The sequence below is a fragment of the Myotis myotis genome, unplaced genomic scaffold (genome assembly GCF_014108235.1).
Source record: "Myotis myotis isolate mMyoMyo1 unplaced genomic scaffold, mMyoMyo1.p scaffold_m19_p_12, whole genome shotgun sequence".
Taxonomy (NCBI): Eukaryota; Metazoa; Chordata; class Mammalia; order Chiroptera; family Vespertilionidae; genus Myotis; species Myotis myotis.
This window is the reverse complement of record NW_023416316.1, coordinates 10650679-10668843: the sequence shown is the minus strand read 5'-3', so window position 1 is coordinate 10668843 and position 18165 is coordinate 10650679. Positions and strand designations below refer to the sequence as shown.

Genomic DNA, 18165 nt, shown 5'->3' with positions numbered 1-18165 from the left:
TCTTGGAGCTTTTCACTGTTGAGTTTTTTCCTTTCTCCCAATTGGATTAGGAGAAGCGTTTTAGAAATTTAAATGTTATTAAAAATGGACTCAGAGTATACTTTTGGAATTGGCTTGTACATGCTTATTAGCCCCTGAACTGGAACTTGGAGTCATTGCAATTCCTACCCCCAGTGATTGTTACTCTACCATTGCCTTTGGGTCATTCTGAGTCAAGATGTTATCATATGTCCATGGCACCTTGATAGCAAGCTCCTAGAACCCAACTATCCCTGCTTTTTACAGGTTGTTTAGTCTCATCTTCTCAACTTTTCAGGGGGGTGGAGGAGGATGAACCAGACATGATTTTCCAGGCTCTTGGTATTTCCCAAAAGAGGTAGTTTTAAAAAAAGAATAGATTGCAAAAGGGATAGCATTTAGGAAATGAAGTGTTAATTATGAAGAACTAAGATGGTTTCAGGCACACATAAATTAATTAATGGTAGATGATAATTTTCCATTTTTGATAGAATTGAAGTAGATGAGACCTTTAAAGCATGTGGTCAGGTTCCTCTGTATTGCACATTTTAAAGGTGGAGCAAAGACCACCTGGTTGAAAGTCTATTAAAGACATCCAATGAGCTTGCCTGAAATCAACTGCAAGACGGTCTCTACTGACTTTCCTCGGAGTTCTGTACTGTTGATATTGAATTTCTGGTTTCGGTGAAGCTAAAGCTGTCAGACTGACTGATGGGAAGCCTCACCTTGGGTTAGAATCCCATCTCTGCCATGTATGAGCCATGTGATCCTGGTCACGTCCACTTGCCCAGTTTCCATTTCTTTGCCAAATGGGATAAGAACAGCGCCTTCCTCACAGAGTGTAGTAATAATTCATATCCATTGATCATTTCCGATGTGCCCAGCACCCTCCTGACGTCTCATAACATCCTTACGTCAACCCCATGAGTTGATGCTATTATTATTGTTTTCATTTTACAGAGTAAAATATAATCTGAGCCATAAAGGTGATGCCTTTACTAGTTAAGTGATGGAACCAAATTTCCACTCAGATCTCTCCAGCTCTGGAACCCATGTCCCTAACTATTTCATTGAAACATTTCCCAGGAGTTACAATGATTCAATAATATAAGTAAATGCTGGTACATAATATACTCCCAAAGTTACATTGCACCCATTTTAGATGAATTGGAGTCCCACTACAGTAAAGTTCAAGTAGAAACTGGTGATGGTAGGGGAAGGCAGTGTTGGGAAGGTGATGTACTGTGTCATGCTGCTGAGAAAGGCCATAATCTTCAGGATGAAATAGCTGGTTGACCTCCTTCAATCTGAATTACATTAAATAGCAAGCTGGCCCAGAGGGTCCCACAGTATCAGTCTTCAGGGACTCTAACACATCCTTGGAAATGTTCAAAAGAAATGAGAAGAATATAAGCTGTAGACTGCATTTCAGGGAGAGTATCAGATATAGTTGGAAGGAACACTGTAGTACGTTGAGAGGGGGGAGACATCCAAGGGGCATGGTCCAATAGCATTAGATGCCCCTAGAGCTCCGGCTAAGGATGCTATGCCCGGTTCCTGGAGGGTGTGCTTTCATCAAGTTGGGGCCAGAGCAGAGTTGCTCAGGACAGCAGAGGAGATGAAAATCTGCAGCTATGGACCCTCCTTCTCTACCCTTTCTCAACAAACCATGAAGGTTCTCCTTTAAAGAAAAGTGGTGCGAATAACTGGAGTACTGGTTTGATTTGGGTCCTAAATTATTATCCTGCTTGGCCCACATGCCTTTGTCTGGGCTTGAAGCGATCACACAGACAGACAGCCTTTCAAGTCTTCTCTTGATTTTACGTCTCACATGCCCATTGGTTTCACTGCGAGGGTGGGAAAAAGATGGTGATCATTACCATTCAGCATAATCTGTGCTGTGTAGGTTGAGTTTTTCAAGCTGCAGGAATAAACCTTGTTTGACATGCTAATGCCCAGGCAAGCATATCAGGGGCGTTTGAAGAATTAATAAGTTCTAATCAGATGATAGGTGCGGCATTAATAAATAATAGATCATAATTATAGATCTCCAGTAACATGCCACGGAATCACAACAGAGAGATGAGAAGCAGAGACAGCAAGAAAAAGATCAGCCTTCCGGTAGGATGGAAAAGGAAAACTTAGAGACGCTTTGCTAGTTGATTTTTGTTCTTTTTAGTTGGTGACGGAATCTTGCATAAGTAAGGAATCTTGCATTATAGGAGGCAGAGCAGTTTAGCAGTCCAATGTTCAGGCACTGCCTATCTGGGTGGCTACATTTAAAATAACTGATGATAACCAATGTCGGTGAGGATAGGGAACAACTGGAACTCTCACACCCTAATAGTGGGAATGGAAGTTAGACTGACCACTTTGTAAACCTGTTGAGCAGTATCTACTTCAGTTGAATGTCTCCATCGGTTCCACTCTGAATAATATACTTAACAGAAATGTGTATAGTACATTCAAGTATATTCATTTGTATTGCTAGAAAGCTGGAGAAAAATCCACAAATTGATAAAAAAACAAAAAACAAAAAACAAGACATATGAATTATGGAATGATCATACCCTGGAATACTATTAATAATGACTATTCAAGAACACAACCACCACACCCATCTCACAAATATAACATTGAATTATGGAAGCTGCACACAAATAATGGAATTAATTTTGGGGGGAGTCAAAAGTTACATGTAGATTTTCAGCTGTGTGGAGGTCATGGGGGGGTCAGTACCCCTAACTCCTGTGTTGTTCAAGGATCAACTATATATGTTTATATATATTAAGATCAGAACCAGTAAAAACTAATCCTTGAAGATAGAAGAAAGAATGGGGATTACCTTTGCGTGATAGAGGGGCAGTGGCATGGGGAGAGCACAAAAAGTTTTTTGTGACGCTGATGATAATTAATTCTTGATCTGAGTGGTAGGTGCTGGGGTGTTTCGAATCTGTAAAAATGCTCTGGCTCTACAGCTATGATTTGCACTCTTTTCTTTATGTGTGCTCTATTTTGATTAAACATAAACTGTATGATATAAGGTAGTTCACTGTTTTAAAGGCATGGGCTTTGGAGCTCAGCTGACCTGAGTTCAGATCCCAGCCCCTCACCTGTGTCCTGCAGGAGCTTTTCTGTGGCTGCCAGCCCTTGTAGGGAGTGCAGATAGCATCTATGCCTAGAAGGTGAAACTAAATGACATCATACATTGAAAAGCACTGAGTCAGACACATGGTGACCTCAAGAAGTATGAGTTATTACTTTGCTGTTATTGTCGCATAGTATAGCAGTGTTTTATGTTCATCTTTTTAGTTCTTTTCTGTTTCTTTTGCTGAAAGGCCACATCCATTCTAAGATGCATCTTAAAATCAATAGTGTCTTAGTATTGAGCGTTCACATCAATCCCTTTGTCAGGGGGGCGTTGGGGAGACTTAAATGAATATGCCAAAGCTATACCGTGTGGGAAGTCTGGGGGCTTTGTGTGCATGGAGATATTTGCAGAATGAATGCAGAGGCATGTGTGCGGGACACACAGAGTGCCTTGAGGGGGTTGGAAAAGGAAGAAAAAATCCTGACCATAGGAATTAGAAAAGCATTTGCAGGAAAGAAAACATTGGCAATTAACCTTGGACTGTGGACAGCGTTGGGCTGTATGGCATCTAAGGTGGGAGGGAGGGCCAGGAGTGGAAGGGCCGAAGATGAGAACGCTCCCCTGGGCAGCTCCCTTGCCCAGCCTGGCCCAGCAGGAAGCCGCTGGCAGTGAGGTTTTCAGCATTGGAGACTCTAATGATGTCAGCTCCAAAGGTGGAGGAGCCTAGCGCGCTCTAGTTAAATTGCATACAGCTTCCTTTCAACTCCGAAAACCGTGGTTAGGCCCTTCCTGTGTGCCTGCCACTGTGCCAGGGACTGTAGGGGAACAGAGATGAATAAGGACCCCCATGGTGTAGCGAGGAGCATGGAACAAGAAACCGACTTGAGAGATGAAATGGAAGGTACTGTGGAGAGAGAAGCATGGATTGCTGTGCCCTGGGCCTTCTTCACAGTTTCAGCCAGAGCGGGCTCTTCTTACAAGAGAGATGCAAGGCTAGCTATTATCATTGGAATAATAACCATCCAAGAAGCCCAGCTTTTGGAGCCCCTTAGTGATTTTTCTATGATCTCAAATCAATGAAAACGAAGTGGTGGAACCCTGTTAAGTTCCTGCATGTTGTGGAAGGAACTATGGGATGTCGGAAAGCATGCTAGCATTGCTCAGTGGGTGTCAGTTTTCTCACTGAATTCGTTCTGAATAGAATTGAGAACGGTTCCTTGTTCTTTCGGCCTCTTCATTCCAAGCACTTACAATTTATTGCACACCTACTGTATGCCAGGCTCAGTATTGGAAGTATGAAAATGTGAAGACTAGACATCTCCCTGCACGGAATGAGACAATATTGCAAACAAGAAGATGCCGTGCTTTGGGACAGGAGGAAGGGGTAGTGGGAAAGTTCAGGCTGAGAAGGTGCCCCTGTGTGATGGGCACAGCTGCCAGGCCTAGACATATGGAGACTAGGAAGAGAGTGTAGGCTTGCGATCCCGCGGTCCTGGGTGCGAATCCTGGCACCGCAGTTGGCTCCCTGAACTTCTTGGGCCAAGTCCGGTCACCTCTCCAAACCTCCATTTCCAAACCTGCACAATCCAGATTGTTGTGTTTCCCTCAGATTTTGTTGTTAGGACTGCATAACATTTGTAGAATAACCCGTACGGCCTCTGACGTGTCATTGGTGTTGAAGGAGAGGCATTTTAGGAGTTTAAGCAGGCACTGTAGTACAGAGAAGCAAGTGAGCACATGATGCCGTGGGGTCAGGAGACTCATGTTGGAGTTCCTGGTACAGAAGCTGTACCATAGTGAGGAGGGCTGTGTCATCCTTCCTCCTGACCATGGCAGACATCAATGGCAAGGGCAAGAGGGAAGGAACGGCAGGCCATCAGGTGTGCGGAGTAGGCAGGAGTAAGTTCAGGCCAAGGCAGGTGATAACATGTCAGGAGGCACCTGGATGGGAAGGCCCAGGCAACAGTCTGGGGGAAGTGCCTGATAGAGACCTTGTTTGGCTTAATTCTCAAGATTCCTCCCTCCTATCAGAGGTGAGTAATGCTGAGTGGATTTTGTTAATGAGTGTGTGTGCGCTCGCGTGCATGTAAGCACACTCATGGCAGTTGAGCACTTCCCTTCGCAGCAGGGATATTGAGTTAGGGGTGGGCTTCCTCCGTTCTCATTAGCATCTCAGCCCCATCATGCCTCTGCCACTTTCCCCTTCCTCACCAATTATTCATGTAGATGTGCAGACGTGCCCAAAGGGAAAAGAACTTCAATAGGCAATCAATTCGCTTACCTGCTTGAAACACGGAAGAGAGGAGGGTTGGATAAAGGGAATAGTGAGGGCTGGAGCCAAAGTGCCCGGGTTCAAATCCCAGCCCCACCACTTACTAGCTGATCTTGTTTAAGTTCCTTAAACTTTCTGAGCCTCAGTTTCCTCTCTGTAAATGGGAATGGTAACTACTCTTCTATGTGTTGATGTTTTTGAGAATCGAATGAGATACGTTTAAACGCTTAGCCCCATAGTTATAAATAGTGATGGCTCCCATGTATTGAGCACTTCCTTTCTGTCAGGCCCTGACTGAGCACGCTGCATGCATTGCTTCTGATTGCACAACAAGTCAGTCAATCCTGGGGTTACTACTGTTTACAGATGAGGAAACCGAGGCTCAAAAGGTTTAAGTTATCTGCCCAACTATTATGGTGAGTCACAAAAACAGGATTTGAACTCAGGCTGTTTGGTGAGCGGTCAGGATATGCTGGCTACTGTGGAGGAGGGTTCTCTGTAAAATCGAGGAGTAGGCTCACGGGACTTTCTGTCTTAGTCCACCGTGATTGCGGAAGTCCGTCCCATGCTGATGGGAGACTAAGTGCTAAGTGGGAAAAGGGGAGCTTCTGGGAGAACCAGGGAGTCCGCCTGGCACTCGCAGCTGCGTTCCGGGAATTTGGGCATCAGAACTTGTCCTGCACGACCATGCCCCTCCTGTTAGGAGAAGGAAGCCCCTCTGGGAAGCATTCCTACAAAGGCCTCCACGCGCCCTACCAAGTGGATGTACTGTATGCCCACAACTCTTCACAGCCTCCCTGCCTGTCATTCAGCCAGTAAGCCTGGAGACATATATATTTCCCCCGTTTGAGTTTAGCGATCGTAATAAAAGTGAAGTCTATTAGGATGAGTTTCTGCCCAGACTCGGTAAATCTCTCCAAACGCCGTTCAGCACCAGATCTCCTTTAGCCTTGGCCGCCAGGGAGGCTGGAGCATGCGCCAACTGTCAGCTCCGGCGAAAGGGCCACGGCACAAGCTCTGCTAAATGAAACCCAAATGGAAACTTTGCAATATAAATATTGAAGTGACCCCGGTTGGCTACAGGGGAACCAGTTAGCTAAGCTCCTCGCTGCCATGCAGCAGATGCTAAATTATTAAAACTTTAATAAATGTAATAATAAATATTTGATGTTGAATTACAGAAGGCTTTGCAGATACAGTGAAACTGAGAAATGACTTGTTACATCTGCATTAGAAGTTAAACACTTTTCAACTTCTGATGTTGAAATGGGACCGCAGGTTTTTAGAAGAAAAAAGAGAGAGAAGGGAGAGGCATGAAAGCAGGCTGAGCTGGGAGTCGGGACACCTGGGTTTCAGTCCTGAATCCATACTGAAGACAGTGATGAGTGGCAGCATGGACATGCTTTCTGGGTAGAGGCCTTCACACAGCTTCTCCTAGATGATCCCACAGCCATCTTCCTGATGACATTTTTTTAAAATATATTTTTATTGATTTCAAAAAGGAAGGGAGAGGAAGAGGGAGAGAGAGAAACATCAATGATGAGAATCATTGATCGGCTGCTTCATACACACCCCCTACTAGAAACCAGACCCTGACCTCCTGGTTCATAGGTTGGTGCTCAACCACTAAGCCATACCTGCTGGGCAAGAGAAGCTGTTTTTAAAGCCCCCTTTCCTCAGGTGAGGACACTGGCATTCTAAGACCTTAAATAGCACAGCTGGTGGGCAGACAAGTTGGAATCTGAATATAGGTTTCTGCTCTCAGGACCCTGCATCATTCTTCATCTCACCATGCCTCCCTCCCTGGCTGTGTGGAAACCCTTTCTGGTCTTTATGAGCCAGGATGTCTTGGGTTTCAGGGGACAGAAACCCAGTTAAAATGAGCTTAACAACAACTGTATTAGAAGGACGCCATGATCATGATGGGAAGGAAAGGTGAGAGGTGAGCTTAGCCACAGGGATGAGGCGAATTAAGGGAATTGCCAGGTTCTGCCTACCTTCTCTGCATCACTCCTGCACGGCTGCATTCTCTCCCAGGACGAAACTCCTTCCTGCCCGTCCCCACCTGTGGCAGTGGTGTGCTCATCCTGACTCCCCGAGAGTGAAGGCTTCTCTTACTTCAGCTGCTGCTTGTGAAAATTCCTGGGGCAGGAATCGTATGGGCCTGGCATGGGCTAGATCAGCGGTGGGCAAACTTTTTGACTCGAGGGCCACAATGGGTTCTTAAACTGGACCGGAGGGCCGGAACAAAAGCATGGATGGAGTGTTTGTGCGAACTAATATAAATTCAAAGTAAACATCATTACATAAAAGGGTACGGTCTTTTTTTTTTTTTAGTTTTATTAATTTCAAACGGGCCGGATCCGGCCCGCGGGCCGTAGTTTGCCCACGGCTGGGCTAGATGCTCACCTCTAGTTAGTCATCTATGATTAGGGGGCAGGGTCACCAAGGGCAGGCACAGGCATGGAAGGGAGTAGGAGGACCATGAGCTAAACATCTGCTCCAACCCATTGGGCTTCTGTATATCATCCACTTACCTTAGAGGCTGGGCTAAATCAGAGAGGGCAGATATCAGACATCTCATTTGCCCACTCAGATAAGTGAGTTAGGGCTGCCCAGGATATTCTGTTGGAAGAATTTCTGAGGCCACAGACAGACTCGGCTGGGAAAAGTGTGGTGACGAGCCCATGATGGCTGCCTTCAGTCTCCGATGGGAGTTGTGAGCGCAGAGTCCTCTCTGAACTTGGTGGAATTCAGAGGTCTTTCCAGCTTTGCATCTGATTACTTGACGGCTGTGTGCATCTGTAAAATAAGAGAGATCTTTGGTTGCCGAGATGCAGAAGAAAGTCATGTGGATGGAGATATTGAGGATGAATTAGAAATGGAGCTGTCTTACTCCCTTTATCTGCTTTTATCCACCTACCTGTTCCCTGGGGGGTACATTTAGATAATCTCACCTTGATGCCAATAAGTTCCCTGAGATACATTTCTGGCTTGAGGCAGAGTCGAAGCCACCATATAGGTCCTTCCTAGACACTGTCTGGCTCTATCATTGTCACTTGTAATGTATTACAAATCGAATGCTCGAATTTAAGCTGTACACAGACCACCCACATTGCGGGGGACTTGGAGTGCATCTTGGAGTTCGGGACACGTTTAAACCACTATAGGCTCCCCAACTAGAAGGACCTGCTGCCATCACATCGGTGGTTCTCAGCTGATAGAATCCCCTCTGCCTGCCAGGGTCTCAAGGTGTTCTCTTAGCAATCCCTGCCCTGGTCTCACCCAGACGGGCCAGGCTTTAGCAGCACCTCAGGGGCAGGGGTCACAAGATAAACTTAGATGAACAATCACGTTGCCTTCTAAGAGTCCTGTCCACACCCTCCGATGTGCAGCAAGGCTGGGTTAGCCATGGTGAAACGGAACCGCCAGGGAGGGCCTGTGACTGGATGTGGACACGGGGCCTGCACAGGTGCCAGAGGGTGAGGGAGGCAGCTGTGAGGTGCCCAGTCCCATGGGTGTATGCAGCATTTGGGAGGCATGATGGGAAGCAGTCAGGGAAGTCCACGGTTCCACATACTCCAGAAGGGCCTGGTCTTCGGGGAAAGACTTTAGTAGCCCGTGAAAGATGAAGTATCATCAGTCAAAAGGAAAAGGCTCGCTTCCCTCATCTGTGACATGGGCCTTGAAGGGGATGGTTTTTGTCCTCAGAGGGACATTGCCAATGTCTGGGAACATTTTTGGATGCCACATTTGGGAAGGTGCTACTGGCATCTAGTGGGTAGAGGCCAGGGATGTTGCTAAACATCCTGCAATGTACAGTGCACCCCTTCTAAAACCCCCCATTTCAGTTCAGGGCCAAGGTTGAGAAGCCCTACCTTAGATGATGCTATATTAGCCCCATTGAACAGATGAGCAAACTAAGACTCAGGAGGCATGATTTCAAATTTATGTTCATTCCATTGCATCCCTGTAAAGTCCCAATTCTAAAGGAGTCGGGATATGGTGCAGGTTCGTAAGCCAGAAATTGAAGCATGAAGGGAAAAGCTGGCATGCATAGACTGAACCTGGGACGACAGGAAGGTCTCACGAATAAGGTTGTTTGCTGGCCCACGAGTGCTATAGGAACCCTTCCTTCTGGTGCCAGGGGCTGCATGGGCCCAGCGCCCGGGCTGTGGGGGCGAGTGGCAGCATCGCAGGCAGGTCTGACAGCAACCGCTCCTGCAAAGTGAGCCAGAGACACCCCGCCCGCCCTTGCTCTGACGGATTTTGAACATTAAAAAAAAGTTTACAATCCCAGCTGGGCAGGCATAAATCACAGCGCCTCTGTGCAGAAGCAGCAGACGTGACTTATGGCCCCATCACCATGGCAACGGGAGCCCAGTGGGCACATGCACAAAAGCTCCACTCGCGCCTGACAGGCCTGTGTGGGGCCTGATGAAGAGGCAAGTGTTCCGGAGAAAGGATGGATTCTCTAGAACTCACTGCTCATGTGTCTTCGCTCTTCATCGGAGCGAGCCCCTGGCTCCTTCCCCCCTCGCGCCATCCCCAGCCAGCAGGAGTGTTCTGGGTGGGAAGGAGATTTCTTCTATTACCCGGAAGGTTTGCCAAACAGACCCTTAGAGCCCGGGAAGACCCGGCTGGGCCTGCCTGGCCCGCTCCCTGTGCTGAGTTATGATGATAGCTCCCACGTCTTCAGCTCCAATCCATGCAAACACTGGGCAGATATTTCTTCCTGGGCGTTGGCAGATTGGCCTCTGAGATTTTCTTCCTGCCTCCTTGACCCCTCTGCCTGTAGCTAAAATATATTCCTCAAGATGGCAAGCCTTCTTTAGACCTCTCCATTGCTCTCCTTTGCCTGTTGCCAGGAAGACAAAGCCCACCCTTCTCAGGGGGAAACCAGCCCTTGGCGTCCAGCCCTGCTTCTCTCTTCAGTCACGTCCCCCAGGTCTCTCCTAGAAGCGCCAGCCTTCTTGAGTGCTTGTAGTTCCTCGTGCCTCTGTCCCTCCTGCCTACAACACAGGCATCATCAGCCTGTTCATCTGGTTGTCTTCTTTCCATCCATCAGGGCTCAGAATACACCACCTCCTCCAGGAAGCCTTATCTAATCTCCAGAGTCCCATGTAGAAGCCCTGTCTCCACCTGCTCACAGCATCTGACATCGTCCCATCGCTGAACTCACCCTCATCACACAGGGCTACTGCGTAACAGGGCTGCTGAGCTCCATGACCCCTACCATCCTGCCTGGGTCACCGTTTCCTCTCTCTTGGCATGGCTATCCACTCCTCACCACACTTCCTGCCTTCACTCCTGCCACCCTCAAATCCAGGCCTCGGGGATAGTTTCTTCCAACACAGAATCCTTGTTATGTCATTCCTGATGGAACTCATTCCATAGTCTTTCCTTGCCCTTATAAGAAGTCCAAACGTCTCGCATGCCCCTGCCTGCATCCCCTGCCTCCACCCTACATTGCACTCTGTGGGTATTCATGTCTAGGTATCGTGTCTGCTTTCTTGTCACCAGGTCTATTTTGGATGCACACCATTCAGCACCACTACCAGTTTCCAATGAGTAAGATCACTCCTACTTGTCCTTTAGGTCTCAATTTAAACGTCTCTTCTACTAGGAGGCCAGGTCTTACCTGCTTAGGTTAGGTGAGGTGAGTGTCTCTTCAACCTGGTACATGTGTGTCACCTGGCAAGCTTTTAAAAGTCATGGATGCCTGCTGGAGCTCGAGCGTGAGTTTGAAGAACAGCATATTCACAGTCCCCTGGCCTCTTTCTACAACCATCTCCTGGCCACAGCATTGCCTGCCGGAAACACATAACCCAGATCTCATCGTCAGCAAACATGGGGAAGACCCAGATTGGAGGGCATCCTACAAATAGCTGACCTATACCTTTAAGAGTGATAAGGTCACAAAAGACAAAGCCAAATGAGGAGCTAGCCAAATTAAAGGAGTCCAAAGAAATGGTGTGGCATAGAAACGGATTATTTTCTTCAACTTGACTGTGATATGATTCACAGATAAAATTGCAATGTATTCAAAGTGCACACAATATGATGGTTTGGTATATGTTTACATTGTGAGAGGATTTCCACTAAGCTGGGGTTTTCTTCTGCTATAAAGGACATTAGCAGGGGACACGTGAAGAAATGTGCGGATTAGACCTTAGTCCTGTAGCTGTGATAATCTCTTGCTGTCAATAACTGAATTAGAGTTATTAAAGATATTTTTGCTTTTAGAAAGTGGGCACTGAAGTATTTATTGGTAAGGGGGCATCGTATCTTTTATTATTATTATTATTATTGACTTCAGAGAGGAAGTAAGAGGGAGAGAAAGAGATAGAAGCATCAATGATGAAAGAGAATCATTGATTGGCTGCCTCTTGCACACCACCAACTGGGGATCGAGGCTGCAACCTTGACTGGAATCGAACCCAGGACCGTGTGAGTGTGTGTGTGTGTGTGTGTGTGTGTGTGTGTGTGTGTACAGAGAGAAAATGAGATAAAGGAGAGAGAAAGTAAGAAAAATTGGAATGCATGAGCTCTCTGATTTTGTTCTTCTTTTTCAAGATTGTGTTGACTATTCTGGGTTCCTTGTGTTTCCATATGAATCTAGGACAAGCTTGTCAATTTCTACCACAAAAAAAAAAAAAAAGGCTGGGCTTTTGATAGGGCAGGCATTGAATCTGTACCTCCGTTTTGGGGAGCATTGCCATTTAACGATTCACTGATGCCAAACCATCAGCAGTTACTAAATGTTCTTATTGCCTCAGTGAATGGGGGAGTTAAAATCACCAATGGTCCTTCCACTATAAATATCTGTAGGGGAACTATTGGGTCCGAAATGGAGATCTGAGAGTCTCCTCCAGCCCTTCCTTTTAGAATAGAGAAACTGAGGCACAGAGGTGACATGGCGCTACGCACCGTCCCACTGTGGGACAGTGGAACAGGCCACCTGGGGCCCTGTCAAGGGCCTCTTCTGATTTTATCAGCTGCATCTCCATGGCCCCAGCCAGCACAGATGTTCTTTCTTCTGGAGTCACGGGCGGCTCAGCAGGACTGGGCCCCTGATGGGAGGTTGTAATGAAAAGCAGCCTGGAGCCCGGGGGATGTAGCTCTTAACGCCATTGCTTCATGGCTGAGACCACGGCTTGAGGCCAACACCAGCGGCCCTCGCTCCTGACAGCAGGTAGGGATGATGAATGGGCAGCTTAGCGTGATGGAGCAAATTGATCATTGCATCACCGACCACAACTTATTCATTCCTGCAAAGAGGGCAATTCATTATCCAGCATGTCACACTGCCCGTGTCATCGCCTGAGATAAAAGTCGGGGGCCTCACAGCCCGTGCATCTCATCACATCTCACCTCTTCTTCATGGGAGAGCAAGGCTGCAGACGCGGGGTGCCAGGGGCTCCCTGCAGCGCCAAGGCCTTTCCCCGCTTGGGCAGACTCTGAGGGCTCCTCTTCTTCACCAGGGAGTGAATAGGAGCAAAACTCAAGGGCTCTTAAGCCAATCCACAATAGCGAATGAGTTGCATGGTTGAGCCCAGCCTTATGCCCCCTGGAGCGCAATGTTGAGAAGGATCCTCAGCCTGCATGTGAGCGCCATAGGAATGAAAGCGCCATAGGAATCGTTTAGCGATGGCTGTGGCCGGTCTAGACAAAGCAGCCAGAAATGCCTCGTGTATAGTCCTTCATTCAGCGATGGGGCCGGTTGGACCATTTCATACAACTCTCACGTTCTGTCAGATCCTCAGCAGCATTAAGGATGAGTTAAAAAGGAGTTAAAACATAGTGTGCAGTTACAGACAATTAATGAACGCTTATGTCTTTGTTATTTCAGTCAGCGCATTAGCTGTTCACTAGCGTAGTACAACCCACAGGTTTGCCACAGGTACGTTATAAGAGATATAACAGGAAATATTTCAAGTTTGGAGATATTTTCTTTTTTTAGAGGATTTTTAAAATGTAGTGGATTCCGAGTGATGAGTAAATAGTAGCCCTCCCTTGGAATGCGTTCTGGAGTGGAAGAGAGAACAGTGTGACCAGAGTAACTTGTCCATGAGGTGGTGACTTGCGCACTCACCCACCAAACCTGCTATGGCTCCCTGAACCTCTGCCTCCAAATAAGCCGCTGGGCTTCGTCTGCCTCTGCCCCTCTCTTGCTGGACTCCAGGATGTGTCCCTGCCCACTCTGGTCTAAGGCAGACTCTGCCCGGGCTCTGGACCTCCGGTGCTCCAGTTTATGGAAGGCCCTCGCCCTGGGGACTATACCCTACCCCTCCTTTATTGTTGCAAAAACCAACCCTCAGCCCCTCACCTGTAAACAGGAACCTGGTGGTGTCACGACTGTGGAGATGACTATGATAGAGGTGGGCCCACATACCCACCCCTAGATTCTAGAAGCACAGAGCGCTCTCGGCCACTCCCCCTCCTACCTCAGCTCCTGTCTGTGTGTTGGCTACATCACTTTCATGTCCTCGGGAAGGTATAGGCATGGGCACCAGGAAGTCTGGAGACATAGTCTTACATCTTGAAGTAGAGGAAACAGGCTCTCTTCCTCCCTGTGTTGTGGAAATTCCCAGGGAAGGATTTGTATTGGCCCAGCCAGGTGCCCGTGCCCTCCGCTGGGACAAGTCCTGATAAACAGGGCCAGGTGCTTGGTCAAGCCTGGCATGTGCTGTGGCCAGGAGGGCAGGCTGCTTTCATATCTGCCCCCGTCCCTTCCCCCACAGCCATGTGGAGTGTGAAGGAGAGAAGACTGGAAAAGGAAGAAGGAGAAAGGAAGTTGGGTGATGTTGCCAGAAAAAGATGGAAAGGGATGCTTTTACAGGAAAACAACTGCCCGTGACAATGTTTCATTTCTCCTTCAGTACTGCCCTTTTTTTTTTTCTTCAATATTTAAACATGCTCAACCATATCTCATTAAAAATAAATACTGATCATTGAAAATGCAATAGTAGTTCTCTCTTAATCATGCTTTTCCAGCCTTTTCCCTTTCTTAACAGCCAGATCTACTGAGCAAATAGTTTGTGTGTGTAATTTCCTAGCCACTTCTCAGCTTTCCGAAAATAACTTCCTTTAGCCCAAAGGTTCTTAACCAGGGACAGTTCTGCGCCCACCTCCTGGAAGTAATGGCAATGTCTGGAAGTAATTTTGGTTGCCACAACTGGGAGGGTGCTTCTGGCATCTAGTGGGTGGAAGCTAGGGATGCTGTAAACATCCTACAATGCACAGGACAGTCCTACACACACACACGCACCCATAAAAAGGAACTGAATAGCCCAAAATGCCATTAGTGTCAAGACTGAGAAATCTCAGTCCCTTCTCCTAGACCTATCTGCTTTATTCCTGATTGCCTTGCATATTCTTTTGTAGACTCCCTGATCAACCATCCACACTCTCAGCTGATGCTGAAATAACAACCACCACCAAACAAAGAAAAAGAAACACAAGAAAACCTGCCATTTATTGAGCATTTACCATATGCGAGGCAGTGGGCTCAATGTTTTTTTCATGCAGCTGCCATATCTGATCCTCACAAAGGCATTCTAAGATAGGGACTGTTATTGTACTTAAAGTCATAGGCCCGTCTCTCAGGGCAAGCCAAAATTCAAACTCAAACTATCTGTTCCAGGGGCTGTGCCTTTAACCACTAAGCTGCAAAGGCCCCATCACCCCTGGAGTCCTCACTGTCTCCACTGGAAGCTATGAGGGCAGGCTTCCACCTTCCTCCTCCTAGACAGACTCTCTTGGACATCAGCACATTCCAGAAGTGAGTGTGTCCTGACCCCAGGCCCAGCTCCTCACAGGCTGCAGCACCCTCACTGCGTGCACCAAGCTCCCCCCAGTTCTTCCTCCCCCAAAGGAGAAGAAGAGCTTGGCATTCCGTGAAGCAGGGATCCATGAGGAAGAGGGAGAGAGAGCAGGAGGAGGAGAGAGAGGAATCCGTATTTCTCTAGCATGTTTTGAAACAGTGATGACAAATACGCTGTAGAGAACTCAAGTAAAACTTTAAAAGTATATCGTTTATATCGCTTGGAAGCAACCAAGAATTCTAGCACTGGGGCTGGCATTCCATTAATAGAGGCTGCATTCTGCGCAGCCCTTTGTGATGATCACCAAGCACAGGCGCCTGTTCAAGCCTCAGGAAATCCAATGCTTGCCAAACTCAGGTGACCTAGGATCTCTTTTTCATACATTATTGATTAATAGTAATTGAAATATATATTGAAAAGTGCTAATCTAATTACTATTGTTATAATCCAAAAATAAACCCAAATACACACCTCTCTCTCTCTCTCTCTCTCTCTCTCTCTCTCTCCCCCCCTCTCTCTCTCTCTCTCTCTCACACACACACACATGCACATTAGCAATGAGCATACCTGCTGTCCAGACCTTGGCTTCTCAACACCACGTTCAATAGAAGGAATCTACTCTCTGAAGAAATAGCTGATTCCAGGACTAAGACAAGGAAAATAAAACATCTTGTCTCGGAAAGTCCATAAGATGGAGACACATCAAAGGACACAGAGCCAGCTTAGAGAAGCTTCCATTGGTCAAATTTAGTACAATTGGGGGATCAAAATAAATAATTATAGTTACACTAGAGGCCTGGTGCACAAAATTCTTGCAGTCCGGGACCCCTCAGGGGATGTCAGCCTGCCAGCTTAGGCCCGCTCCACGGGGATCAGGCCCAAGCCGACAGTCAGACATCCCTCTCACAGTCCGGGACCCCTCGCACCTTACCGCCCACCTGCTCGCTGTTCCTTACTGCTTGGCTTGCTGCTCCTTAGCGCTGCCACAGAGGCAGGAGAGGCTCCTGCCGCCACCACTGCACTCGCCAGCTGTGAGCCCGGTTTCTGGCTGAGCGGCGCTCCCTCTGTGGGAGCACACTGACCATCAGGGGGCAGTTTCTGCATTGAGCATCTGCCCCCTGGTGGCCAGTGTGCATGATAACGGTCACTTAGGCTTTTATTATATAGAAGATAACATAACCCAGTCAATAAAATAGGTAACTGCCTTTCAATACTAATATCCTTAATAAATAAATACATTGACTGTTTGATGAAGAGATATTTTCCTAGTACCTCCCCATCCCCAAAACTCATTACAGAGTGGGGAAAAGTTACTTTACAAGAGAGAAGACTGCTGGTAGGCAGCACCCTAATTGAATGAATGAAGTAAAATCCGTCTGAATGGGGCAAATCAAAAACATGAGCCATCTGATAAGGTGCCCCGACCAGGAAACATGGCTACGGTGATATTCTTTTCCAGAGATACCTTTCCTGAATTTGATCATGAAGAAACATCAGACAAACCCCAGTTGAAAGGAGCGGTAAATCAAAAGCTTTGTCGATGTAACAAACCTGTAGAGAATTTTTATAAAAATGCATTTGAGCCAAACTGGAGATACACCTGAAGCAAGATCTCAACAGACTGAGATAAATGCTTCAGAGAATAACAGTTTGCACTTTCTTCCATGCATTTGAGACTAATGAGGAAACTTTAAAAAGGTTACCTGAAGCCCGGCTGGTGTTGCTCATTGGTTGAGGATCAGCCTATGAACCAGGAGGTCACTGTTCAACTCTTGATCAGAGCATTGTTCATCTCTTGCCCAACTCTTGATAGAGCCTGGGTTGTGGGCTCTATTCCCAGTGTGGGACATGCAGGAGTCAGCTGATCAATGATTCTCTCTCATCATTGATGTTCCTTTCCCTCTCCCTTTCTCTTTGAAATCAATAAAAATATATTTTAAAAAAAGAAAAAGATTACCTGAACCTGAACGTGGGAGGAAGCAACACAGGGATGGGATTACAGGATAGTTAAGATTATGTGCTCTCTTGAGGATGGTTTAGGTTTATTTCAGAGGCGTGTTAGCATAGATGCACAGAAACAATGGACAGGGCTTGCTTAAGACAAAGATAAACCTTTTCCTAACAAATGATATGCCTCAGGCATGACTACCCACCATGACCTGCCCAATTAGGAATTTATACTCAGATCTCCCCGTGAGGTTATTTTCCATAGAACCCCTTTTTTCATCCACAGCTTCAAGATTACGAAAGACCAAAAAACTGAGGACACATCCCAGACCAAAAGGCATGACAAATAAAGGCAACACATGATTCATTCTCACCTGGATCCTTTTCCCCAAAGGAAATTGTGGGACATTTGGCAAAACTTGAATGGGACTTGGGGATTCTGTAGTAGTAATGTATCAGTGCTAATCTCCTGATTTTGATGATTATATTGTCGTTATACATAAGATTGTTTTTGTTTGTGGAAAATACTGCTAAAGTGTTTGGACGAACGGACAATCTGGTCGGCAACATACTCTCCAATGGTTCCTAGGAAAATATCGTTTTGTCTGACTAGGAATCTAAAAGTATTGCTGGAATCAAAATTTTATTCTTTGGGGATGAGTGTAAATCCAAAGAATGCTCTTCTTGGCTATCTTCAAGAGGAATTAAAAGATGTAGCGTATCTCCCCCTCTTCCCTTTCAGATGAGTCTAGAGATATGAGACACCCAGAGGCACAGAAGAGAGAGAGAAAGTCATTGAAATGAAAAATCAAAGTTGTTTACACATTAATTACTCAGCGAGCTCTGTGTGGGCCCTTTGGGAAGCCAGAAGTAACTTCCCAGAAGAAATACCAACCTCGTGGACTTACTGGGACGTCTCTAGGAGACTTCCACCAATTCATTATTCCGTTTGTTCCTCCAACAGTCCATGCAGGCAGAATGTACAGAGAACAGGAATCTCATTCCACACG

The 18165-nt window shown here is 46.7% G+C and overlaps 1 protein-coding gene across 2 annotated transcripts in view; it reads left to right on the top strand.

The window, feature by feature from the left end:
* ASTN2 (astrotactin 2) overlaps window positions 1-18165 on the top strand; it is a 746156-nt gene that overhangs the window by 346197 nt on the left and 381794 nt on the right. The window lies entirely within an intron of this gene.